Consider the following 27,750-nt stretch of genomic DNA (forward strand, 5'->3'; position numbering starts at 1 on the left):
AACATATAAATTAGATATTTAATAATGTGTATTATACCCGTCTTACTCTTCATAAATTTGACTCAAAGAAGTCTCCGAAATGCCCGCACTGTATAGATCAGACGGCTGACCTTTTGCACATGTTCTGGAGTTGTAAATGCATTTTTAAACTTTGGAATTCCTTGAAACTTCAATTACAAAAAATGGGCTACCAGCACTCAACACTCTCCTGGGAATTTATGATCCTTCATATTCCCCCAGACAATTTAGACAAATCGAAGAGGATCATAATTATAAATATTTGCTTATTAATGAAACTTTACATAGCATCAAATTGGTTGAACCCAGCCCAGACCTCTTGGGAAAATTTTAAAACGCTAGCAATAAGACATATTCTAGCGCATAAATTGCTGATTAATGACCACAAGAAAAGTATAAATAACACAAAAATATGGGAGCAAATATTTAATATTGTGCTGGCCTAGAGGTTCCTATCCACTTCTTCTCAGGTTACAGGGTCATAGGATAGATTCAAGCTGAGATTAGATATATGTTATATTAATACTACAGAGTGATGTTGTCATGATGTATTACCTTTTTAATAACTTATGTGAATATACAATGTTTGGTGTATCTTTTGGAAGCATTCATGTATATATTGTATATATGGAGTAGTTTTGTATTAGTATATCTGAAAACAATAAAAAACGGATTATTGAAAAAAAAACATATAAATTAGTCACTCTAGTCATCTGGTATAAAACACTACTACTGAACCCTTTAATGATAATACTGTCCTCAAAATACTCATAAAGAACAGTTAAACCTCTTAAAGGAGGATATAGCTAATGTATACCACATTATATGATAACTTGTTTTCTAAAATGGTTATATATGCATATAAAACCTGCACTGCAACTTTCTAATAAACTATATCACCCTCTCCCATTATACACACCTTTTATTTTTCTTACAATCTAGTAGCTTAGCAGCTTTTTAATACCCTTCCTTTTCATACTTAATTATAATTAGCACTTATCAACAAATTGTCATTGTTCAAGTTGCTAACAATACATAAAAAAACTTACCTCAACAGAAGGAGCAAAATTTACTTTTTAACCATACAGTCAGACCTTTGTCTCCAAAGTCCACTACATATTTAATACCTCCTCAAATGTTCTCAATTTTACTGTCATACAGTGAACAGCCAGCACAGTGGTATAGAGAGATAAAGCCTTAACTACGGCCCAGGTGACCTGGGTTAGGTTACTGGCTTGAGCATCTAAGGCACTAGCAGGGAGGGATGGGCATACCCATCCTGGGGAGAAAAGGGGTTTATCTAGGCATTGTCTGTGGGGAGTCATGGTCCATAGAGAGGAGTAGTAGCCCTTGGATGTTACAGGCGAGCACAAGGGAGGGATGTAATCAAGGGCAGATCAAAATGAGAAAATCCTGTGGTGTAAGCATTCAATGGTATGATCCCCCCAAGAAATCCCTTACGTTCCACGCTGGCTCAGTCTTAGAAAGGAGATAGCCAGAGTACTATAGGATAGGCTGATAAACCCGTCAATGAATAGGACACTGCAGTAAATATGTAAACTACAAACCAGTGTAAAGTCTATATCAGTCTCCACAAGCTTAATTTCTACATATTTAAATCCTATTAATCTAATGAAAAGGTCATCCACCATACCCAAACAATATCCATGCAAATGGCCATTGTCTTCACTCCAGTAGAAAATCCCACAAATAGTTTATCAAAAGTCAAATCACCACTTCAATTACAAATGTACATCCAGTTGGCCACAATCCTCATTCTGATGACCTATTATGGAAAAAAAATCAATCTTTCATCTCATCTTGTATTCCCAGAGTAAAACTGTAAAATGTAATATCTTAGTCCATTCTCATTCACACATATTATTTGTCCTCTACATACACAAAACTTGATCAGATAACAGACCTCATGGAGATCCTCACATCTCCTGGTCTCGCAGTCCAATGCATGAAATATAACTCATATCTGATTTACTGCTGACTGAGAATTCACAAACATTTGCATTCCTTCTGGAAAGAAAAAACACACATGAAGCATTGCAAAGAATAATAACTTGCATCTGATTTTATGTCCATGACAACCACTTTTTGATAACCTCTGTATACTGATACCTCTGCAACAAAACAGTCTCCAAAAATCATGATTTAAGTAAACTGGAACTTCAAATGTAAGTTTTTTCCAAGGATCGTCAAAGCTAACATAAAGCATGCTCTTCATACCACGTAACAAACTGCACTAAAATCACTCTAGGCTTCCAAACTGTCCATATGACAACAGTCAATGGCTGTCAATAAGCCTTCTCAATGTCCAAAGGGCTAATTTATTTTTGCAGACTCCAAGTAGCCTGAACCTTCCTCACCCTTCAACACTCGACTCAGTTTCAAAGTTCTTCTTCATGCCTTGTACTCAAAAATAACCAGCCATTGCTCAGTGTAAACATCTGCTCATATCTCTCAGCTGCTTTATTCTACATTTCACTATTCATCTGTTTTAAGGTCAAGATGGTGTCATGTTGCTCTTAAAAAAATCACAACTATCATTTTCTGAGCCTCCTGGTCATTTGGCATACCTTGATAACATGCTGGAAAGTTGTCACAATTCCTGTATGGCTAAATTCAATGCAATTCTAACATCATTTGATCAGATCCTAACCATGTTTTACTTTTCAGTCTCTACATGCTCAAATCAGGGCCAAATCAGTGAGGTTGATTGCATTTTCCATATCTTTCTTAATAATCACTTCCTCCTCAATTGTTTCACAGTTTTTGTAATCAAAACAAGTCTAAGAGAATTAACCAAGTTACTTCAACTAAACTTAACTAAGTTTAACAATTTAAATGACACCAACTAAGTCAAGTACTGTTGAAGTAATTGAAGGAGATAACGACCTTCTCAAAGCACTATGTGTTCTCCCGACATTTGTAAGGCTATTACAAATCCAAATAACAGTCAAATCTCACTGGTTAAGACAACCATCTCAATTGCTGAATATAATCTTTGGGTCAACAAAAACAACCTCTAGGCTGACTTGACAACCTTTGCCTGGTCTCAGAACCAGTAAAGGGTGCCTCACCAATCTTGCAAAACCATTATCACTTGCACTGAGGAACCTCTTTCACAGAAACAGATTCTGAATAATGTGTATACATATGACTCCATTATGTACTAGCCATAGATAGTCTAAACTAGACTGAAGGAGTAAAATTATGTAAAAATTAAAGCTGATTATGGAGAATAACTGCATAATTTTACAAATGTATTTTTTTTATATTTTTAAACTGATACATATGACATTACCATGTTTTAATATAATGTATACGATATGAAATTGTTGTGTTTCTCCATTTGATGAAAGTTTGTTAAAGAGAGTATTCATTTTATATCGTGTTTCACGTTATCCATATAACCAGACCACTAGAATCAAAATGGACTATTATAAAGAAAAAAAAACACAAAATAAAATAAGCTATACTAAGTATGGCTACACCCCCTGGATTTGGGAACCTGGTTGTTTACCTGGTTCTGATGTGCAGTACAGAAAATAAGCAGACTTAAAACATATTATCACCCAGTACAAATTTTCTTTCCCTATTTTATTTTTTTATGTATTTTTTTCTCTTTCTCTTCGGCTGCTCTTTATATCCACACTTTTTATACTCAGAACTTTTCCAACCACGAACATTATTTCTGATGCACACACGAAGGCACTAGTTATGTATCTGATACAGCTGAAGGACTGTAGACAAGCTGTCACGGGGTAACAAATCTGCAATACATAGTTTGACAAACCTCACACTTTTTCCACACGACGGTCTCAGAAACAAGACACAGAAATTCAATTATACTCGAAATACAATGCACATTAATGAATTATTAAGGAAATGTTTTCTCACAAATGCACAATGAAATTACATTTCAGATCTTTTCAGCCACTGGTGGAAAACTGCTCAAAAGTCTTACCACAATCAGATATTAGGGCTCACACCTGTATTAATATAATTGCCTGACTCCAAAAACTGTAAACTCTGATGTGCTTTATAAAACATAGACAGTGACCTAGTGTCTGCAAATGTAAACCAACATGTTACAACTTCTCCCACTTCAAAATATTTTGCAGTCTTCTGATATAAATAATAGGCAAATGCAAAATAATTTTCTGATAACAAGCTACTCCATGCAGTTTTCATTTTTGTGTAATTAGTGATACATATTCCACTGCGATTTATTGCTAATAAATGCCTGTAAATTGTGGATATAATAATAATGATGTGATGATGATATTTGATAATGGGGCCATTAAAAAGACAAGTGTAATGAAATGCTTTCAGTTTAGTAATATGGATAACAAGCATTAGAACCTCAGAGAGTAACTGTTGACAACCAGTGAAACTCCATGAATTTGAATGACAAAAATGTTCTTAGGACCCAAAGTTTAATGTTCTGTAATCACAATGATGAATTATAGACTTTAAGATGTCATAGTTGTGACCTGCAGCATGAATACAAAGTACATACTCTCCATGATTTACAAGCCAACTACATTATTACAACTTATTATGGATCTGCCTCAAAAGTGAAGTGTGCAATGAGTAAACACACGCACACGTATCTGAAAGTACAGGTGCTTGAAAACATGACCCATCCAAATTAAGTCAACATAAATGAATTAAATCAACATTACTGAAAATATATGCTATATTCTGCAGAAACATGGCACTGCTGGAAAAGAGATGCCAAATGTCAACTATGCTACCCAGAGTGGATAAACTACTTTATAAAGCATTAAGGTTACCAAATAAAAACACAAATGACATGCTATAAAAAGTTCACAATTATTAAATCATGATGAATGTATTAATGGCACAAGCATGTGATGTGTTGTGCACCACCAGTGAATTAATGGCATAGACACATAAAGATAAAATCAGACTAATATAGGAGCTCAAAGCAGTTTTTTCATGAACTACATCTTCCTTCTACACACTGACCTCAAAAGACCTGGTAAGTATCCTTGTTACACACTTGCATAGCAACCCCTCTTTCAGTTTTACTTGAATGAGTAGAAGTATGCATCCAAGAATACAAAGGTGATATTAAACATTGTAATCACTGTATATCTTCTGTAAATATATATATAATAAAAAAGATAAAACAAACATAGTTATTTACTTAGCTGTGTGCTGGTGGAAAGGATAAGCATAAAATAGTCTCCTCATATAAGCTTGCACAGTTTGTCATATCACTATTCCAGTACTGTTTTGCTACATCCTGACCCTAAATACACATATGCATGCATACATGTATACCTCCCCTACATGTATACACACAAACTCACAACAAAGCTATTAGTACTAAACAAATGCAAAGCAGGGAAACAAGCTACTTGTTTTCCTAAAAAAAACTTATAAATCTGGATCTTCCAAAATACATAAATTACCTTTTCATACAGTGGTCTGATCTGTGTAACTTTCAGAGAGTAAGTAAAAGAGCTAAACAGCCTTCAAAGAACTGAATGTAGCATACACAGAAGGAAAAGACTGAGATATATAATGAATCTCACTGTTCACCAATAAGGATTTGTTGTACAGTAGCTCAGCACCCATGATTACATAAGCAAACTACAGACCTTGCTGGCACCAGCCAAATGCTAGTCTTCTTGCTGTTGTTAGGATACAATCTATGAAATACAGCCTGTGCTGCTTAAAATAGAACAAATGACTACAGGAAGAATACCCACTCCATAATGGAACAGGAAGAGCTTTAATCTCTTGTTTACTTTCCAGACAGTCTTTCTAGAACTGATGGCTCACTGATTTCCAAAGCATCTTTGCTGCCATTTATATGGGGTCAAAGGTTACATTTTAAACATGACAGCTAGAAAAACTAACAGCAGAAAAAAGAAGCTAGTCATGTAAATATGTATAGTAGAAGAATTTTACTTTTTAACAGAAGCTCACATAGGTTATATTTTGGCACACTACTGCACAGTACCAGAGTTTACCTGTTTGTTCATTTACTTGCTTACATATTTGCATTATAGTAATCCCAAAGCCCCACTGGATCATATCTGTCTCCTTTACAGTGGAGGCTCATTTCAAGAAATACAATTTAAGAGACAATAAAATGGTGGTTAGCAGAGCATGATATGAGCAAATATTACAGCACACAGAAATACAAGAGTGTATTTATATAATGGCACTACATTTTTCCTATTTTTAATCACATACAAATAAATGCTATAAACATTGATTATTGCATACCTCTCAACTGATCAGATTTTCATATTTTTTTACTTATATTTTGGTTTGCTCCTCATAGAATGAGTGGTTTTATGGCAAATCACTGAGGGCTGAAGTCATCAAATAATGGCACACATTTGAGTTTCATATTTCATATATTTCAGAAAACGCATGGTAACACAAATCCTGTTATTCTATCAACGTTCTAAGTTTATAAGAGCACTATTTAAAACCTGTCCCTATTTTTGGGCCTTTGTGTCCCATTATTTTAGGTTTTTGTCCAGATTTCTTGTGCTAACAGAATGACAGATATGAAACTCGTGTATGTCTATGTTCAGTAGATCTCTTTAAGGAATGGGATAACTTCAAAGACGTAGCTTTAGCAACGCTATAATGGATTTAAGAAGGTGAAATGTAAATATATACTTTTGGATAAAAGGATCTTCTTCAAATTACTCCCACTAGGCTTAACGTCTAAAACCTGCAGGTATAGCTTTTGCCTACTGGAATCTAATACATCAGTTCGAATGTGTTGCCCCATTCGGTTTTTCACGAGTGCTTTTCCATCTCCCTCCTCTTCTCTCTGGTCCCTGCTTAACGATGCTTTTTAAACGATCAGGAAGCATCCAAACTGACATATACTTTCTTACACATAGGATTCTAATTATTTTACTGCTCTATCCATAAAGGTTGCAGACTGACAGCTACAGGTGGCAGCTCTGCAGCAGACACAGTTTCTGAGAAATGTAGAATTACTATGCACCGTGTCATCAGAAACAAAAGTCAAGCTTTCACTGATACTCCAAACTACAGTGTACATTGCCAGATTATGACAGCATTTTCTCACAAAAGTACAACAAAATTATATTTAATTTATGTTCACGCGTTAGCTGCTGACTACGTACGTACCTTAACCTTACTATGTGTTCATAAAGAAAAGTGTATTTGCAGTTAACCAAGGTAATAAAACCGCCGCCCCCCCCCCCCCCCAACACACACACACACACACACACACACACACACACTTTCATATAGTACAGGAAAAGCAATGCAGCACGGAGACCTAGCCTGCGGCACTGTTTTTACGCTCAAGACCAGTGTAAACACAAAAGCAATACGCATTCTGCATTTGTGAAAATTATGTAAGCACAAACAATCCCCAGGCATACATCTCAATTTCTTAACACAAGAAATCAGCCTAAAATAATGGAGAGATTATAAATATTGCTCTTATAAACTTAGAAAGCTGTTTAGAATAACAGGATTTGTGTTTGCATACATTTTCTGCAGAATATGAAGTCTGAAACTCAAGTATATCTAATTATTTGGTCATTATTTCGTGACTTCAGTCCTCCGTGATCTGCAAAAAAAACACAGATTTTATGAAGAACAGGCCAAATATTTTTGGCAAAAATCTGGACATTCTGCAAAAATCTGTACAGTTGAGAGGTATGTGTACATCATACACACTATGGCATCGTGGTCCCCTCTCCTTTCATATTGTAAGCAAGTGTAGCAACACATACCAAATCCAATTTTGTGCCCACGCTTTTATTCCTTCATCCAGTAAAATCACACCGAACGTCTAAAATGGTTTCTGTTTGTAAATTAGCTGCTTTGAACACACTGTCTTCAGGTAACTCACGCAACTTAGGGTAGAGTAACTAGGTAGTAGACGGCTGGGCAAGCAGTCACTTGGAGCAGTGCCAGCCTACGGTGGCCACAAAGGACATACAGCAGCACTGCTTGCAGAGTGGATAGCATCTGACTGTGATAACTGGGGCGGGAAGAGAGGGTTTAACACTGGAAAAGCATCACAATTTGACTGAGTCTTAAACCCCAGTGTGCTGTTTACCCATCACTGCGACTTACTGGCAGTGCAACGCAATCAAACATCCATCTTTTTATTTTTTCCAGCGATAGTAGTGGCTACATTTCGGCGCAATCTATCATACATAGCACTAGTAGTATCACGTACCAATCTGAGTGCCCGAAATTTAGTACCTGTGCGATAGGACAATCCAGTCAATTGCTGTGATTTCAAGAGGATTTGGTCCCTCTTTTAAACGCTGGCTTCGTATAAACGTAAAAGTAATCGTAGTGTGTAAATCATTTACTGCAAGATTGCTCACCAACAATAATGCTGGTATAAGATTTCTAGAAATATCACTGCGCAAGATCAGAACATCCACCTCTTCATATTTTTTTCCTGTTATTATTTTTAAAGGCCAGTAGGGTACTGTGCTCTTTGTTAACCCGCAGACGCAGATGGGGTTTATGATTCAACTGCTTTAGGATTGCAGTATGTTCTTTACTCTACCCCCACGTTATTCTGGTTTTAATCAAGTTCCATCTGCTGAGCATGTGTGGTATATTATTTATTTATGTATATTTTATTTTCCTATATATGTTTTTGTAGTACATGGAGTGCACTATTTATTTACGACTAGGGTTACCACCTGTCCCACTTTGCGAGGGACAGTCCCTTTTTGGACAGTTGTGTCCTGCAAAAAAATTGTAAAAATGGCAACTGCCCTAAAATATTAGGGCAAAATTATTTCCTATATTTTATGTAATAGTTGCATAAAACAGTTATTCTGTATCTGAAACACGTACATGTTATAAGAAACAGAATAAGCAACTAAAATGCTACAAGAATAAACTTTTATTTAGGCAAAAAGTGAAGTTCTGTCCCTTGTACTGCAAAATCTGATGTTTGTACCACAATTGTCCCACTTTGACCATCTGAAAAGGTGGCAACCCTATTTACGACTCGAAATCAGCAGAAGGCTATAGAGGCTGGAACAACTTTAGTCGAAATGGAGTCCCATCCAGGGGACCCCATGACAAGCCCCCTCCCAAGTGGTGCATTTCAGAGGGATGTTCCAACCTTTTGATGCAATGATATAGTCTGAACAAAAATCACTTTCATAATTGCCTATCAATGTTCATGGCACCACCTCACAAACATCTTATGGCTTGGCTTGTTGGGGTAAGGGTATGATTCTTGCCTTGGGTGCGAGATGTCCTGGGTTCAAGGCCCAGATGAGCCCTACTTTTCAAACAGTATGATGCACAGGAGACACTCGAGATGCAGTTAACAATTGACAAGACCCCAATTCAAATTATAGCTAGCTATAGGCCTCCAACTTTGACTCAAGATCCCCACTCCCCTATCTGGACCTTTTCGAATCTATCAAGATTCAACCCTTTACTCTGATCCTGAGCAACTTTAACTATCCAACCATAGACTACAAGAAATACTCATGCCAAAACACAAATGCCCAGAGATTCTTTGATTTTTTGTCAATGCAAATGCCTTGGACCAATTGGTTGATACCCCCACAAGAGGTGAAAATATCTTGGACTTGATGTTAACCAACATGAGTAACCACTGTAGCATCCCAACAGTGTCATCATCCCTGGTAAGATCTGACCACAAAGCGGTCATTTTTGAAGTCACCATCTCCCCCAACCCCACCAGCTAGGGTCAAACAAAAAAACTTCTCCGCCTGAGGGAAGGTATAAACAGCTTCACAGCCCCCTCCTCCTCCATAGGAAATGGCACATATGTCCAAACCAACACCAAAGTACTATATGAGCATTTATATAACTGCATGAATCAGGAATACCTGACAGCTGACAGGACGAAATCCTCCTCCTCAAGGAAGAGTAAACCTCTGTGGTGGACATCTGCTATAAATAAACTATAGTAAAAGGAAAAAAAAATTGCTGTCCAGGACCAAGAAGGAGCAGGTGCCTAATTGGAAGCAATTTCTCCTTAGCCTGAACAAGCAAATAAGAGCACTATTGAAATCCTCCAAAGTAAATTTCGAGTCCAAACTCACCACATCTACTAAAGAGAATCATAAGGCTTTCTTCACATATGTCCGCAGTCTCAAAGTAAGCACCCAGATCTGCTCAGAATTGGTGGTCAAGGACATCACATACACAAACACTGTAGATATAGTCAACCTGCTGGCAGACAGGTTCAGTGAAAACTTCACCCCTTTGTCCCCCCATCAGTAAATCAGGACATCCCCAGTACCTGCCTCCTCCCATTATCTCTAGAAAGCAAGTCATCACTGCCCTCTCAAAGGCAAGAAATACAGCCTCCATGGGATCTGATAACATCCCAGGCTGCATCCAACATGAATTCAGGCAGGAACTTGCAGCACCATTAGGCACCCTATTCAACGAAAGCTTGAGAACCGACTTCATCCCAGCCGAGTGGAGGACAGCCACTGTCATCCCTTTGCAAAAATGTGGAATATCCACCTATCCAGGAAATTATAGACCCATCAGCCTAACTAGCCTGATCAGGAAGGCCATAGAGCAGATTATCAAGGACCTCATTAGCAAGGACATTGGCAACCTCTAAAACACTCAATCACATACAGTTTGGTTTTGTCAAGGGGAGGTCATGCCTGTTAAATTTGGTCGACTTCTTTGAGACAGTCACCAAAGCCATGGACGAGCTGAAGACAGTGCACACCACCAACATTGACCTGGCCAAAGCCTTCGATACTATTCCCCACTCAGGTACAATAGATAAACTCTCTCAACTAGGTATCAATCCATATGTTACCAGATGGGTAGCAAATTGGCTCACTGATAGAACCCACATAGTCAAAATAGGGGAAGCCACCTCAAGCAATAGACCTGTAAAGAGTGGTGTACACAGGGATTGGTCTTAGGAACTCTGTTGTTTGGGATATACTTTTCTGAGGTGCAGGCCAAAACCAGTAGGCTATGGCTGAGCAAGTTTGCAGATGACTGCAAGGTGGGTGCTGTCATCAATTCCTCTAATGATGTGGACATCCTCCAAGAGGGTCTCACCCAAACAAATGATTGGTGACAGAAACATGGTCTCAAACTGAATGCCAAAAAATGCATCATCATCCCCTTTGCGGAGAGCGACTTCCCCATAATTTATCACATTAATAATAAGGTCCTAAGCACGCAATCAGTCATGAGGGACTTGGGCACCGAGGTTGATAGCAAACTGACTTTTGACCACCATATTGCCTCCATTGTACAGAAAGCTTTCTACATGACCCACCTCATTAATAAGGGTATCTCATTCAGGGGCAAGGTGGTCATAGCATCCCTGTATTCTTCCCTTATAAGACCCATTATTGAGTACAATGCCCCTTTCAACATGTACCTCATAAAGCACATGCAGCAGCTGGAGAAACCACAGAAGTTCCTCACCAGGGGAATCCAGGGCCTCAAACATCTACCCTACACAGACAGGCTAAAAGCCCTGTTCCTCTACTCAGTCTCCTACAGACTCCCCAGAGGTGACCTCTGTCTGGCATACAAAGCAATCTCAGACCCCACCTTGATGGGACTGCTGCATATCCACAAGTCAAGCTCCACTCGAGTAACCCATACGCGTGACCTCAACTTGGTCTATGACATCATTAGGACTTGTTGGCAGGACAGATTTATGTCCCAGAGACTCCCCCTTTTGTGGAATAGACTCCCTCGCCATGTTAAGCAGAGTACCTCATTAACCCTTTTTAAGCGCAACCTGGATGGGGAACAGAAAATACACCCCTGGGATTCCACCTGTGTCCCTGCTGGACAGTGGCATGCGGTGCTGACTTGTTGGAACATGAACTAAATTCTTCACTAAGCTTGAAAGGCCCTCAGGGCCAATAGCCTAGTAACTTCCTATGACCCTATGATCTTCCAGTCTCAATTCCATCTCCATCACCTGTAATGTTTTAGTAACTGTAGAACAGACTAAAACTCTCAAATCAAGTGTAAGTTTTAAATAAGAGCAAAACAAACTAAAAAGTTTGTTTATTAAAAAACAACTTCAGCCATGTTAAGGCAAAGAACTTGATTTATAATTGCTTAAACTTCTAAAGAATTTAAATACTGCTGCATATGTGGCATGCTCCTCCAGGTTAGAAACTGATAATCAATTACTTAAATCCACCAAGTGTACAAAATACTATAGCAATCATTCATCAGTGTGTTATGCACCAGTCATGTAGCCATGTATGCTCTTCATTCAGCACAGCCATCTATCTGGACTTAAAGATTCCATTTCCCTAACACAGTCATTCTGTAAGAGATCATCACGTCCCACGCTACCTGAAAAGTCCTTGCAAGACATTCAATATAAGATACGCATTTAAATCAGAGTAATAATATGTGACATTTTTACAATTTAGCCATCACAGTTTAAGCTATATTTGCAATAAAAAAATCACAGTTTTTAGTTATGTATTTACATCGGGTTATAAGGAGTCATTGCCAAAAGTATCACCTCTGAACATAACAATTTTATATTGGTTTAAAAAATATTGTGAGCCCCTTCAGAAATCTGATACTGGCCAGAATATATTTCCTTAGATGCCATTCTCATTCCAATAGTTATCACCTCACCATCAAAGTCAGATTTATTTTCAGAACAGACTAGCACAAACATTTGAAATGCAATAATGTTTAATATAATTCCTCTACAACTGGCTTATTAATTCAGCAATTCAACAGTTTCTATAATAAGAAACTTGGGACTATATGTCATTTTAAATCCAACAAAAAAAGTCCAAGAATGTCATGGAAGACTAAAAACAAGCAGTTTATTAAGAGTAAAGCGCTTTTCGTCGCTCAAAGTGTGAGCAACTTCTTCAGACAATTCAAATTAATTAAATCACTGTTTTTATATACTCTCACGTCACTGTAATTAATTACTAATCAACAGTTAAAGCAACAATACAATGTAATTCCTTTTCAGAAGCATATATAACAAGTCAGAGCAGCCAAATTGTGTATTTACTATCAAATCTAAAAAAATATATATATATAATAAATATAAAATATAAATAATGTACAGTCCAGGACTAGATGTTATTAGTTAAATTTAAGTCGATGATACTTTTAAGGTATATTTGTGTGTATATTATATTTTATATTTTAATTTTTTAATTTTTTTAAAATTTTTAAAAATATATAATTATTTCATCATGTTATTCACTTAAGATTTACACTATATAATATTGAGTTAAAAAACTCTATCAAATGATTAAATAGTCATAAGTTACCTGATTAAGATAATTATAATTGTAACTATACATATCTCATACAGAGTCCAGATATAAGTGAACCAAACAACCAATACAAACTTATATATGGTAGATACATATGTCATGAACACTCTAAAATGTATGAATTTACACAAATATTGTCATGATGATGAAAAACAAAAAATAAATATGTTAGCATAAGTTTAATTTAGTTTAATGTTGTTAATATATGTTAAAATAAAGTGTATCTATTTAAACTCCTTAGTTTAAGTAAACAGGCAATATTGCAGTGGTCATTTAAGCCTGGATAAATAAAAGCATTTGTACGCCACTGCCAAATCAGTTCACGCTCCTCTAAGAGTAAGTTGTATGGTCCACCTCTCAAGTTTGTTTGTATTTGATCCAGAGCCATAAATTTAAAATTATGACCTGTGTTGCTTGAAATATGTTTAAATAGGGCATTTTCAACTTTTTTGTGTTGTATAGCGTGTGTATGTTCATAGACTCTTTCTTTGAGCTGTCTTTCAGTCTTTCCTATATAGAAAGCTGGACATAGTGTACACTGTGCAACATACACTATGAGTTTGGAATGACAGCTCAGCTTATATCTAATTTCATATTTTCTGTTGTTAATAGTGGTAGATTCTCCACTACTCATATATTTACACATGCTACAATTTTCACAAATTTTCATACCTTTCATTCTGGAAAAGTTGCTGTTAGAGTTGTTACTTTCCAATATGTTTTTCAAGTTGAAGCCCCTTCTATAAACTATTCTAGGGTACTCAGCTAGTTTACTTGAAATGCTCCTGTCTTGTTGGATTAATGCCCAATTTTTAAATAACAATTTCTTAATGATGTCGCTATCTATATTATAGGTGGTTATAAAGCTACATCTGAAGTCGTGAGTAGACTCCTTACTTACTACTTGATTGTCTGTAACTTCTGGTGGGCCCCCCTGAATTTCTACATGGTCTAAAAATGTGCTGTTATCAACTTGTTGGTCAAGTATTGGAAGAATAATACCACAACTTCTCTTATATATAACTTCCTGAATTATCTCTTCTAAAAAATCGAAGGGATACCCTCTCTCATTGAAGAAACTCCTTAGAAGTTCACATTCGGTTTCAAAATCTGCAATACGGGTGGTCATACGAGCAGCACGTATTAGTTGCCCCTTTACTATAGCTTTTTTCTGAGAGATAGGGTGAAGACTACTTAAATGCAAATAAGAGTTGCAAAAAGTTTCCTTTCTATGTATCTTAGAAAAGAAAAAATTATTAACTACGTCTTTAGTCAGATTCACATCCAAGTAATCTATAGATAAGTTTTGAAAATTGGATGTAAACTTAAAAAAGTCAGTAGTATTATTTAAAAATTTAAGCAACTCTTTTGCTTTTTCCTGACTTCCTTCAAATAGAATGAAGATGTCATCCAGGAAGCGAGTATAGTAGTTAATAAAAGGCAACCATTCAGTGTTGTTTAAAATATGTTGTTGTTCCCAGTAAGCCATAACTGTATTTGCTAAACTGGCCCCCACAGGTGAACCCATGGCAACTCCACAATTTTGTAAATACAACTTATTGTTGAAAGTAAAAAAATTATTTGTCAAGATAATATCCAATAAAGTTGTTACTGTAAATATTTCATTTACTTCAGCTCCTTTTTTGATAAGAAATAAGTTGACCCACTCTATTGCTTCCAAGTGAGGGATTGACGTATATAGGTCAATCACGTCTATGGTCACGAAGTTCAAGTCTTCTCTATATGTAATATTATCTAAATTCTTCAGGAAAGACCATGAGTCTTTGCATATTTGAACTTCAGTGGATAAATATCTTTTCAAAATACTGTCAACTAGTTTAGCTGAAGCATAGGTAATAGAGTCCCTCCCATCTATTAGTGGTCTAAGTGGGGGGTCAGTAATATTTTTGTGTATTTTTGTAGTTGCAAACATGATAGGGATCTTTGGCCAGTTTGTAGTAATGTAATGGTAACTGTTTATGTCTATGTAACCATCCATAAATAGGTCACTATAGTAGCCCTTAATACGTCTATATGCGGTATTAAGTTCATTTAAGGAAACTTCTTTATATGTATCATTGGCCAATAACCTTTCAACTCTGTCAACATAGTCAAAATTGTCAAATAGAGTGAGTCCTCCTCCTTTGTCTGGCTTAATGGCCCTGATGTTAAGTGTTTTGAAGGTAGATAAGGCCGCATTTTCTTCCTTACTGACATTTCTACTTTTCTTATTTCTTTGATAAATTTTATTGTGCACACTGTCATTAATGTTTCTTAAGTCAAGTTCCATAATTTGTTCAAATGTAGATAAGGTTGGATGCAAAGTAGGGTTATACTCACTAACTACTTTAAGTGACTGACTAATTGTTGGTGAATCCCCTAAAAGTACACTTAAGTTCAATTTTCTAACAAAGAGTTTGATGTCCTTGATACTTTGTGCTAAATCCATGTATTTACTAGGTACAAAAGTTTGTCCTCTAGCAAAAAGTTCAACAAGAGTGGAATCAATGTCAATACATGAAAAGTTGTACACTACAAAGTCCCCTGTATGGTTATATATAACCTCAGGTTTGTTTGATGGTAAATCTTGTTCTATCTCTTCGGTTTGTTGTACGGGCCGTGTTGGTTTTTTTGAAGTTGTTCATTAGATTGGTTTTGGTTATTGGCAGAATGTCTCTTAGGAATGGCCCCCAAATTCTGGTTATCATAGTCATTTCTTTGGCCTGAGTTATAGGTTAATTCACCACCCTGTTGGTTACGATAAAGAGTAGGTTGACGTCCATTCCTTAGCCGACCTGCCCATGTATTATTATTCCTGTTATTTTGTCTGTACGTCGGATTAGGTGTTTCAATGTTTAAGGTAGTGTCCTGTTCGTCAATGAAGGATTCCAAGGTTACACTGTCATTTATCTTAGCTTCGTTAAAGTTATTTTGAGAAGCTGGTGGCTTTGGGTATGCCTTTCCGCTCTCATAAGCAAGTCTATCTCTATTTATTTTCTTGGTTTTAATGAGCTTCGATTTAACTAATAATTGGTCGATAGAACTGAATATTCTTTCATAGTCATATCTGTATCGAGTAAAATCAGTATGGTTAGTGATACAGTTGTTCAGTTCATCAACCTCTTTAGTAAGTTCAATAATTTGTAGTCTATAGTGTTTGGTCATGCACTCCATAAGTGCAAAACCCTGCTCATTAAATAAATTAAGAAGTTCTAAATGGAAAGGTGAGTTTGTCACTAGTCCAGTCGGATACACATGATGTCTAAGCCCCTTAGGGACTAGTCGCAGTCTGCAACATTCTTGGAAGTAATTAACTTCCAACTGCAACTTTTTAATTTTCAAAAGTTTTGCGTCAATTAATTTCAAGTTGTTTGAGATTTCTTTTTCACTCACCTTGTGAATGTCAGCGTTGTGAGCCGGTTGCTCTGATTCAGTTTTTTGGTTGAAGACAAGGTTTTTAGTATTGGAAATCCAGTCTTTAAACACAGAAGCTCCAATAAGCTCCCCAACGCCGTTCGTTGATGTCCGTTCATTAATAAATGTATCAGAGGTAGTGTATACGCTTCCGTTGTTGTTCAAACCAGTTTTGTTGTTCTGGTTATAAGGAAACAAAGTGTTTGTACTTACTTCGGCAGATTGCGTACTAGTCCTGGTTGTTTCTGGCAGATTTGAAACCCCTGTAGCATCCAAGGCAGCAACAGTTGAAGGTGTACGTTGTCCAAGGGGAATAGAGGCTGACAAGTTGCCGGTATCCGGTGCAGCAACAGCTGACAAGTTGCCGGTATCCGATGCAGGAACAACTGGTGGTGTACGTTGTCCAAGAGGAATGGAAGCTGACAGGTTGCCGGTATCCGTAATACGGGAATAAGTAAAGTCGGCTGCTCCTAATTGAGAGTCAAGACGTGAGGAAAGTACATCAACCCTTTCAGTTAATGCCAAAATTAAGGCTGTAAGGTTCACATCTTCGTCACTTGTGCGTTTTTTCTTAAAAGTATTTTGTGAAGAAGGGATAACTTCTTCGTCTTCACTGTGATCATTGGACGCCATGACAAGAACCGGAGACAAACTGGGTACGATGAACAGACTAAATCCAACAAAAAAAGTCCAAGAATGTCACGGAAGACTAAAAACAAGCAGTTTATTAAGAGTAAAGCGCTTTTCGTCGCTCAAAGTGTGAGCAACTTCTTCAGACAATTCAAATTAATTAAATCACTGTTTTTATATACTCTCACGTCACTGTAATTAATTACTAATCAACAGTTAAAGCAACAATACAATGTAATTCCTTTTCAGAAGCATATATAACAAGTCAGAGCAGCCAAATTGTGTATTTACTATCAAATTTAAAAATATATATATATATAATAAATATAAAATATAAATAATGTATAGTCCAGGACTAGATGTTATTAGTTAAATTTAAGTCGATGATACTTTTAAGGTATATTTGTGTGTATATTATATTTTATATTTTAATTTTTTAATTTTTTTAAAATTTTTAAAAATATATAATTATTTCATCATGTTATTCACTTAAGATTTACACTATATAATATTGAGTTAAAAAACTCTATCAAATGATTAAATAGTCATAAGTTACCTGATTAAGATAATTATAATTGTAACTATACATATCTCATACAGAGTCCAGATATAAGTGAACCAAACAACCAATACAAACTTATATATGGTAGATACATATGTCATGAACACTCTAAAATGTATGAATTTACACAAATATTGTCATGATGATGAAAAACAAAAAATAAATATGTTAGCATAAGTTTAATTTAGTTTAATGTTATTAATATATGTTAAAATAAAGTTTATCTATTTAAACTCCTTAGTTTAAGTAAACAGGCAATATTGCAGTGGTCATTTAAGCCTGGATAAATAAAAGCATTTGTACGCCACTGCCAAATCAGTTCACGCTCCTCTAAGAGTAAGTTGTATGGTCCACCTCTCAAGTTTGTTTGTATTTGATCCAGAGCCATAAATTTAAAATTATGACCTGTGTTGCTTGAAATATGTTTAAATAGGGCATTTTCAACTTTTTTGTGTTGTATAGCGTGTGTATGTTCATAGACTCTTTCTTTGAGCTGTCTTTCAGTCTTTCCTATATAGAAAGCTGGACATAGTGTACACTGTGCAACATACACTATGAGTTTGGAATGACAGCTCAGCTTATATCTAATTTCATATTTTCTGTTGTTAATAGTGGTAGATTCTCCACTACTCATATATTTACACATGCTACAATTTTCACAAATTTTCATACCTTTCATTCTGGAAAAGTTGCTGTTAGAGTTGTTACTTTCCAATATGTTTTCAAGTTGAAGCCCCTTCTATAAACTATTCTAGGGTACTCAGCTAGTTTACTTGAAATGCTCCTGTCTTGTTGGATTAATGCCCAATTTTTAAATAACAATTTCTTAATGATGTCGCTATCTATATTATAGGTGGTTATAAAGCTACATCTGAAGTCGTGAGTAGACTCCTTACTTACTACTTGATTGTCTGTAACTTCTGGTGGGCCCCCCTGAATTTCTACATGGTCTAAAAATGTGCTGTTATCAACTTGTTGGTCAAGTATTGGAAGAATAATACCACAACTTCTCTTATATATAACTTCCTGAATTATCTCTTCTAAAAAATCGAAGGGATACCCTCTCTCATTGAAGAAACTCCTTAGAAGTTCACATTCGGTTTCAAAATCTGCAATACGGGTGGTCATACGAGCAGCACGTATTAGTTGCCCCTTTACTATAGCTTTTTTCTGAGAGATAGGGTGAAGACTACTGAAATGCAAATAAGAGTTGCAAAAAGTTTCCTTTCTATGTATCTTAGAAAAGAAAAAATTATTAACTACGTCTTTAGTCAGATTCACATCCAAGTAATCTATAGATAAGTTTTGAAAATTGGATGTAAACTTAAAAAAGTCAGTAGTATTATTTAAAAATTTAAGCAACTCTTTTGCTTTTTCCTGACTTCCTTCAAATAGAATGAAGATGTCATCCAGGAAGCGAGTATAGTAGTTAATAAAAGGCAACCATTCAGTGTTGTTTAAAATATGTTGTTGTTCCCAGTAAGCCATAACTGTATTTGCTAAACTGGCCCCCACAGGTGAACCCATGGCAACTCCACAATTTTGTAAATACAACTTATTGTTGAAAGTAAAAAAGTTATTTGTCAAGATAATATCCAATAAAGTTGTTACTGTAAATATTTCATTTACTTCAGCTCCTTTTTTGATAAGAAATAAGTTGACCCACTCTATTGCTTCCAAGTGAGGGATTGACGTATATAGGTCAATCACGTCTATGGTCACGAAGTTCAAGTCTTCTCTATATGTAATATTATCTAAATTCTTCAGGAAAGACCATGAGTCTTTGCATATTTGAACTTCAGTGGATAAATATCTTTTCAAAATACTGTCAACTAGTTTAGCTGAAGCATAGGTAATAGAGTCCCTCCCATCTATTAGTGGTCTAAGTGGGGGGTCAGTAATATTTTTGTGTATTTTTGGAGTTGCAAACATGATAGGGATCTTTGGCCAGTTTGTAGTAATGTAATGGTAACTGTTTATGTCTATGTAACCATCCATAAATAGGTCACTATAGTAGCCCTTAATACGTCTATATGCGGTATTAAGTTCATTTAAGGAAACTTCTTTATATGTATCTTAACTTCTAAAGAATTTAAATACTGCTGCATATGTGGCATGCTCCTCCAGGTTAGAAACTGATAATCAATTACTTAAATCCACCAAGTGTACAAAATACTATAGCAATCATTCATCAGTGTGTTATGCACCAGTCATGTAGCCATGTATGCTCTTCATTCAGCACAGCCATCTATCTGGACTTAAAGATTCCATTTCCCTAACACAGTCATTCTGTAAGAGATCATCACGTCCCACGCTACCTGAAAAGTCCTTGCAAGACATTCAATATAAGATACGCATTTAAATCAGAGTAATAATATGTGACATTTTTACAATTTAGCCATCACAGTTTAAGCTATATTTGCAATAAAAAAATCACAGTTTTTAGTTATGTATTTACATCGGGTTATAAGGAGTCATTGCCAAAAGTATCACCTCTGAACATAACAATTTTATATTGGTTTAAAAAATATTGTGAGCCCCTTCAGAAATCTGATACTGGCCAGAATATATTTCCTTAGATGCCATTCTCATTCCAATAGTTATCACCTCACCATCAAAGTCAGATTTATTTTCAGAACAGACTAGCACAAACATTTGAAATGCAATAATGTTTAATATAATTCCTCTACAACTGGCTTATTAATTCAGCAATTCAACAGTTTCTATAATAAGAAACTTGGGACTATATGTCATTTTAACATCTTTTAAGCCTGCCCCTTTAGATACACATACAATGCATGATTTGATTTTTCTCTTTATTAAAACTGATCATATACAAATGGCAAGAACTTAACAAATTCATGTCTGGAGCCATCTTCTTCTTCAAAAAATGTAGTGTTGTCTATTTTGATATTTTGATAAGAATAAATACAGCAAAGACTATCCCGAAACCCCTGATAAAAATTGAAGTACTATTACCATGAAGACATTTTAACTTTGCACTTTGACATATCAGCACAAAGTCTATCTCTACCAGTTCAGACACATTTCTTATTTTCAAATCACCTGCAGTGTGTCTGCAAACACATTTTAATCCCTATTCGCAAATAGAAAAAGGAAGCATCTGCTTTTTTTATATACAACAGCAATAAAAGATACTAGACATTATCTCTCTCAAACACACACACAAGTCCAAAATCATTCTATGCACTTTAATAAAACGCCATAAAGACAGTGTTATTAAAGCAGATGTAAGAGTTATACCTTCCAAGATGAATACTAAAAGCCTGATCTGGCAAGGATTTGTTTCCATTAAGAAAGGTCTTCAGTCTGACATAAAAAATTGAAGCATTTGTCCAGAAAAGAAAAAAGGGCTGTGTTCAGACTGTAGACTCAAAGTTTACAGTTTAGAGTCATTGATCATTTTACTACAAGCAGTCTAGCAATACTTTCAAGGGTACAAATTCAAGGGTAAGAACAACCCTACCACAATTCATACCAGACTCCTGTATATTCTAAGAAAAAGATGTTCCACATTTATTGACTTCTTTTCTCATGAATTTTGGAAAAAGGCAAAATTAATGGAGAAAAAGGGTCAAAATCATTAACATTTATATAAATACTCTAAACTCACTTATAAAGTCAGTAAAACAACAGGTTTTACATCAACACGCATTTTCTGAACACAAACAAGTATGAAGTTGTAATGTCTGTCATTAATGATTGACTGTTATACTCAAACAATTGCCAGAAAATTAAAACATTTATAAGGGCCATGGCAAAAATATGAGTAAAAATTTATTGTACATTCTGCAAAATTATGGACAGTTGAGAGATATGAGGTACTGTCTTCTTTATTCTGCAATGTCTTCCAATACAAGACATAAATGAAAAAAAAAGTTTAAATGTCAAGTTCCTCAATCAATTTGAAAATGCAAACAGAAAGTAGGTAAATGAGCACAGAGATATATACTTCAAAAGCTTTCTTTACAAAACTGTGGAAGTACACAATGGGTGATCAGCTGGCAAAATATGTGAAAGGACTAACGTGCACATTTATACTTATGTGGACTATACTGCATCACACAATAGCATATATGTATGCTTTTATATGTTGCAGGACAGTATAAAAAGCAGCCTTCTCTTCATCTTGTACAGATAACTTATGGCATTAAAAATGAGTGATGACAACTAAAAGATACAACAGCAAACTATTAGCAATGTTAATTATGTAAACAAGTTAGATGGTTTTGTATTTTCTGTAACATCATAAAGAATGCATGCCACATTACTAGGAGATACAAAAACTCTCTTCTCAAAGAAAACATCAAAAACATAAAAAATGAAAAACACTATCAGGTCCACTAAAAGAGCCCATGAACTTAAGCTGATCTCCAAAGCCAAAGCTAATTATCACTCTTTCTTTAGCCATGTTAGAAAACAAAGAAACAGTAACCAACATTAATCTAAATTTATCAAAAATGGTGCCTCACTATTCTGACCCAACAGACATTGTCAACATTCTTGCAAACAAAATCAGTGTCAATTTCACCCAAAGACATTTGTCCAAAGCCCTGAAATACCTGAATCCAGTCATTACCCCAATTATCTGTAAAGATCATTTACTGAAAGTGATAACCAAGACCAAACATACTTCCTCCATGGTACCTGACAATATACCTGGTTGCTTAATTAATAATGTTAAACATGTTCTTTCAGACCTACTCCATAAGTTGTTTAACCTAAATTTGGCTACTGATTTTGCCCTGATGAGTGGTACACTGCAGTGGTTATCCATTTCATAAGGAAGCCCTTACAACTGATGTACGTAATTACAGATCAATCAGTTTTACAAACTTCATCTGCAAAGCCATGGAAAATACTATCACTGATATCATAAACTACAATTTCAGGAATCTTATTTGAAATAACCCCCAGCAGTTTGGCTTTGTGAAGAGTAGATCCTGTCTTCTGAATATAGTAAATTTTTTCAAAAGGTTATGGAGACTACAGATAGTGGCCATGCAGTACACATGGTGTATCTTGATTGGCCAAGGACTTTGTCAACATCTTCATATGTCGTAATATGGATATTAAAATGTTTGAAACAGAGAGAACTCACACAGTGCAAGCTTACAGCACCTCATCAGAATGTATGAAAATGGCTAATAGTGTCCATCAGGGTTCCATGCTGGGACCTCTCCTTTTTGGCTTTTACTTCACAGATCTCCACGCAGAGAGCTAAAGCCTCTGGCTAACAAAGTCTGCCAATGACTGCAAAATGGAGGTTGTTGTTAAGTCACCCTCCTACACCCAAATCCTCCAGCATTAACTTTCCCTAGTAAACTCTTGGTATTGTAAATGGGGTTCAGACTAAATGCTAAAATGTGTAGTATCATCACTGCTCCTCTCATCATTTTGTTTAGACAATGCAATACGCCACTGCAAAACAAAAATGTAATCAGGGACCTAAGAACTTGGGTTGATAATTACATCTCTTTTGACAATGTTGGCAGGGAAATCCTTTTATTTAACACAGATGACTGCAAAAGGAATATCTTTAAGGTCTAAAAAGATTATCACTTCCTTATACTTAACATTGCTCAAATTATTGAGTAAAATGTCACATTTGGGGTGCATTTCACTAAACATATTAAACATATAGAAAGACCAATGATTCTTAACCAAGAAGATAACAGGCATAAAGTCCCTGAGCTTTCAAGTGAGGCTGGAAACCCTGTCTCTTTATTTGATGTCTTATAGACTTTTGAGGGGGGATCTCCATCTCACATACTGCCCCATTAGAGGCTCAGTTATCTTGGACCTCCTGTATCTCTTCAAGTTCAATGGCTCTGCCAGTACTAAAACCAAGTACCTACATTTTTATCAACAGATAAATAAAACATGGTGGAGGGACAAGTTTATAATCCAGCATCTCCCAAACCTCTGACTAAACCTTCCCTGCATGTTAAGCATAACCTACATAATTGGATGGCTGTTCACAAATTTACTCTAGGACTGAATGCTATGGCTCTCTTAGAGAGAGGAGGTGTAGCCTAAAAGAGGGTCATAAGACTCAATGGTCTTCAAATATCTAGGAAAACGAAACTGGACCACAAAAGTTTGAACCAGAATTTACTTGTCTAATGCTGTTGTAGACAAAAGTTTTTATGGAACATTCCTCCTTCAGTCTGTCTGGAATCTCTGTCTCTTAACTATACAGTGCCATTATTTGTAAACCACTAGAAAAGAAAAACACTAGTATCCCATACTACAAGAAGGTATATTTTGCTTCCCACGAGTCCCTTCTTTTCAGTAAATGATCTGTTTTCAAGGAAGTTGTGCATCTAGCCACCAAAGAATGACACAAACACAAAGAAAAAGTCTTCCATCAGTGGTTTAAATCAAGTTAAAGGATGGTCTTTGACAGAGGCACAGAAAAGGAAATCACACAGGCTGCAAATGCAGTGTTTATTTTATTTTATTTAAGCAAAATGTAGTCAGCTGGGTGGTGCATGGCAGCCAGCAGACAAATACAGCGTGAATACAAAGCTGGTGTTGTAGGAGGGAACTACAGCTTTGAATGGGAGTGACAGGGCTGAAGCTGTGGCAGCCTTCAGCATGCAAAGTAAGGCAAGGAAGAAGCAGATCAATAATAGTAAATCAATCGTGGCAGCTTCTTGAATACAAATAAACAAATAAAATAAACAGAAAAGCACTCCTAGCTATAGTGGCACCCTAGATGGAGCATTTATTAACAAAATGCTCAGCTGATACAGGTATGACGTTTAAATAATCTTAGGACTGCATGTCAAATTCTTGGGAAGTAGCACTGGCAGAGGTATATAAGTCAGAAATCTATAAATGTTTAAATAAATCTCCAAAGTTTGTAAATAACATTATTACTATCATTTATTACTTTATCATTAGTGCTTAAAGTTTGAATCTAAGTAAGCTGTTTATCTATCTGAATCACCGAAGTCCAGAATTCAGATGGTATTTAGGTCCACGTGGAAATGTTGATTGTTAATTTGGTCTCACCACAAGAGAAAAACCAGGAACCAAATCCACAGCAAACCAAGACTCTGCACCTCCTCGACTGCCAGAACCAAAAGCCAGCAAACACGACTGTAAGTTAATGAAAATAACTGTCAAGGATTGTAAAATGTCATTGCTACCTGAACAATAAAAAGAAATGGAGGGAGATGTCATGTTGAAGAACCAAATAACTTTATTACACTTGTCTCTTCTATCATATCCAGGACTTCATCAGAGATAAAATCTTAATGATTCATTCTTTCTTTTATAATAACATCTACCCTCCCCTAATTATTACATCATCCATCACCAATAAATTATTTCTTAGACAGACATGCATACAACAAAAATAAAAAATGAAAATTGTTTGAAAAACCCTCATTATAAAATATATTTAAACCTTCCTGTGAATAAACTTTTTATAATAAAACTGAATAATTAAAAAATAGACCTTGATTTCATTTTCAAAATACGTTAAAGATGTTGTATCATTCAGTCCATAAGGGTCTAAAAGCAAAGGACCTTATTTGTCATTGTAGTTCTTTAATTTCTAATTAGATTTTCCATGGCCCCCCTCACATTTTGTTTGAACAATTAAAAGCTGTGGAACTTGAAAATATGCCCTTCATGTTGCTGAATATGTTTCCACAGTGCACTGGAATGGACTTTTTTTTTCTAATCACATATAAATGCTGATAAATTCAATCTTTAAAAGCTCTTTCGGTTTTACTGATGCAAAACCTTGAAAATTAACTATATATTGCTATATAAACCAAGACTTTAGAAAAATAAGCAGAATGAATATGTGACTGAACAGTACCAAGGGACTTAATGTGAACCTCCTTTCCTTCTTAGATACAATAGCAATAATTACACCTTCCTCATTTAAAGGTACCAGTCTTCTTTCTTGGGCCCATAGGACACTTCCATAATCATTCTATATAATTTTTAAATCACCAGTCCTTATTAACAATACATGGATCATCTGGTAATACCAGTGTATTAATCAAGCTCATTGCAAAAAACTTCAAATTTTTTATTGAGTTGCCCCAATTGTCAGTGGTTAGGTGAATGAAGTTCGCAGTGGTAAGAGTCTAGACTATGGTAGTTAATACCAACTTCCTCTGGTTTGGGGTTTCATTATTGTATTATGATCCATTTGTGTAGCAAATGCAGTATACAGCCTCAATAAGTAGACTTTATTTGCTCATACACAACATGTTACTTTTTTGACATCTGTTTTGACATCTTCACCACATTTGTAACCCATAAGGTCCAACAGAATTCCACAAATTATTTCAAACTCCTTTACATGCACTTTAAGAGCCACAGCACGCTTTTGCCCAGATGTTCAATAATAGCTTTTAAAGCATCCAGGTTATCCAGGTGCTTTAAAATATCATTCAGAGTGGACAAGACTTTCTTTCCATGGCTTCGAACTTCTGATAAAGTTTCAAGTTCTGTAGCTGAAGATTTATCTGCAACAGATTGCAGTTCTTTTATGTTGTTGAAATAGCTCACTGTATGTTGGTGCTGTTTCAATATTCTGATCAACACAATTGCACCATTATCCTCAACATTAACATAAAAATTCACCAAAGCAGTCTTAGCCTTCTGAATATTAGCAGAGAAAGCCATTGCTATTTAGTAAAAAAAAATTAAAATAAAAATAAATAAATAAATCAGACTTCCCAGAAATCCTGCTATAACCTCTGTGAAGATGTTATAAAGAAAATTCTCAAAATAACCACTCCTAATTAACATAAATCTCAATTTATTACTTTCCACATGAAACAAATCAGGGCTGGATATCATTAGCTACAGCTCTTTTTTGGTGGAGTGGACGACAGCTCTTAAAATGAAGTCCTGAATTAAAAGGTTTACAATTAAATATACTAAGTCACTGCTGTCGACCGGCATGCGGTCGAAAGGCAATTTGCAAATGGGCAGAATGCCGACTCAAAATACACTGACTAAACTACAGTGAATGGGTAGTGTAGTTCGAGTATCTGAGTTTGGCATTGTGCACCAAGCTCACGTTTCAATGAGGAACAGGGAATTAGCCCATTTCCTCACTATAGTGCAATTTTGGAGTTAGTATATATAAGTTGCAGGAGGTATGGGGGGGCACAGCCCCTCACATTGGGGGTGCAGGGGGGATTGCCCCCCCTGCAAAATAGTAAAATATATGTTCTGTTGACTATGGAATGTCATGGTACATGAAGGTACATAGCATGGGTGACTGACGTCACTTCCTGCTATGTTGAATACATCGAACTACAGGTGTCGATGTATTCAGTTTCGACCTGGCTGGAATTTTGTTGTTCCTGATTCAGGATTTTGGTTTGGCCATGTGACCAGTCGACCCATGCAGGTTCCAGGTTTCAATAGTCTTCTTCTTCTTTCGGCTTTTCCCGGTTAGGAGTCACCACAGCAGATCACCTGTCCACTCATGATTGGCAGTGGAGTTTTAATGGTGTCGAGTTGCCACCCCGGAGCCCAACCTTGCACAGAAGGCACACGCACTCATGCCTAGGGCCAATTTAGAGTGTCCAATCCACCTACAGAATGTTTTTGGGATGTGGGAGGAAACCGGAGCACCTGGTGGAAACCCATGTGGCCACAGGTAGGACATGCAGACTCCACACAGAAGGCACCCCAGCCAAGAATCGAACTGGAGAACCTCTTGCTGTGAGGCAACAATGCTAACCACTGCACCACTGCGGCCGCCTTCCAGGTTTCAATAATAAACCAATTAAAATA

General features: G+C 36.0%; 1 protein-coding gene and 1 pseudogene across 1 annotated transcript in view; both read right to left on the reverse strand.

Annotated features, from left to right (window-relative positions):
• Positions 1 to 8,456, reverse strand: part of FAM118B (family with sequence similarity 118 member B) — a 718,053-nt gene extending 709,597 nt beyond the window's left edge. Inside the window, exon 1 of the mRNA XM_044080824.1 lies at positions 7,803 to 8,456. The gene's annotated coding sequence lies outside the window, so the exon portion shown is untranslated. The remainder of the gene's footprint in view (positions 1 to 7,802) is intronic.
• Positions 8,457 to 26,172: 17,716 nt separating this feature from the next.
• Positions 26,173 to 26,625, reverse strand: LOC122808090 (annotated as a pseudogene).
• Positions 26,626 to 27,750: the final 1,125 nt, after the last annotated feature.

This window comes from Protopterus annectens, chromosome 8.part0, assembly GCF_019279795.1.
Source record: "Protopterus annectens isolate FY-2018-M chromosome 8.part0, PAN1.0, whole genome shotgun sequence".
In the NCBI taxonomy this organism is placed as follows: domain Eukaryota; kingdom Metazoa; phylum Chordata; order Ceratodontiformes; family Protopteridae; genus Protopterus; species Protopterus annectens.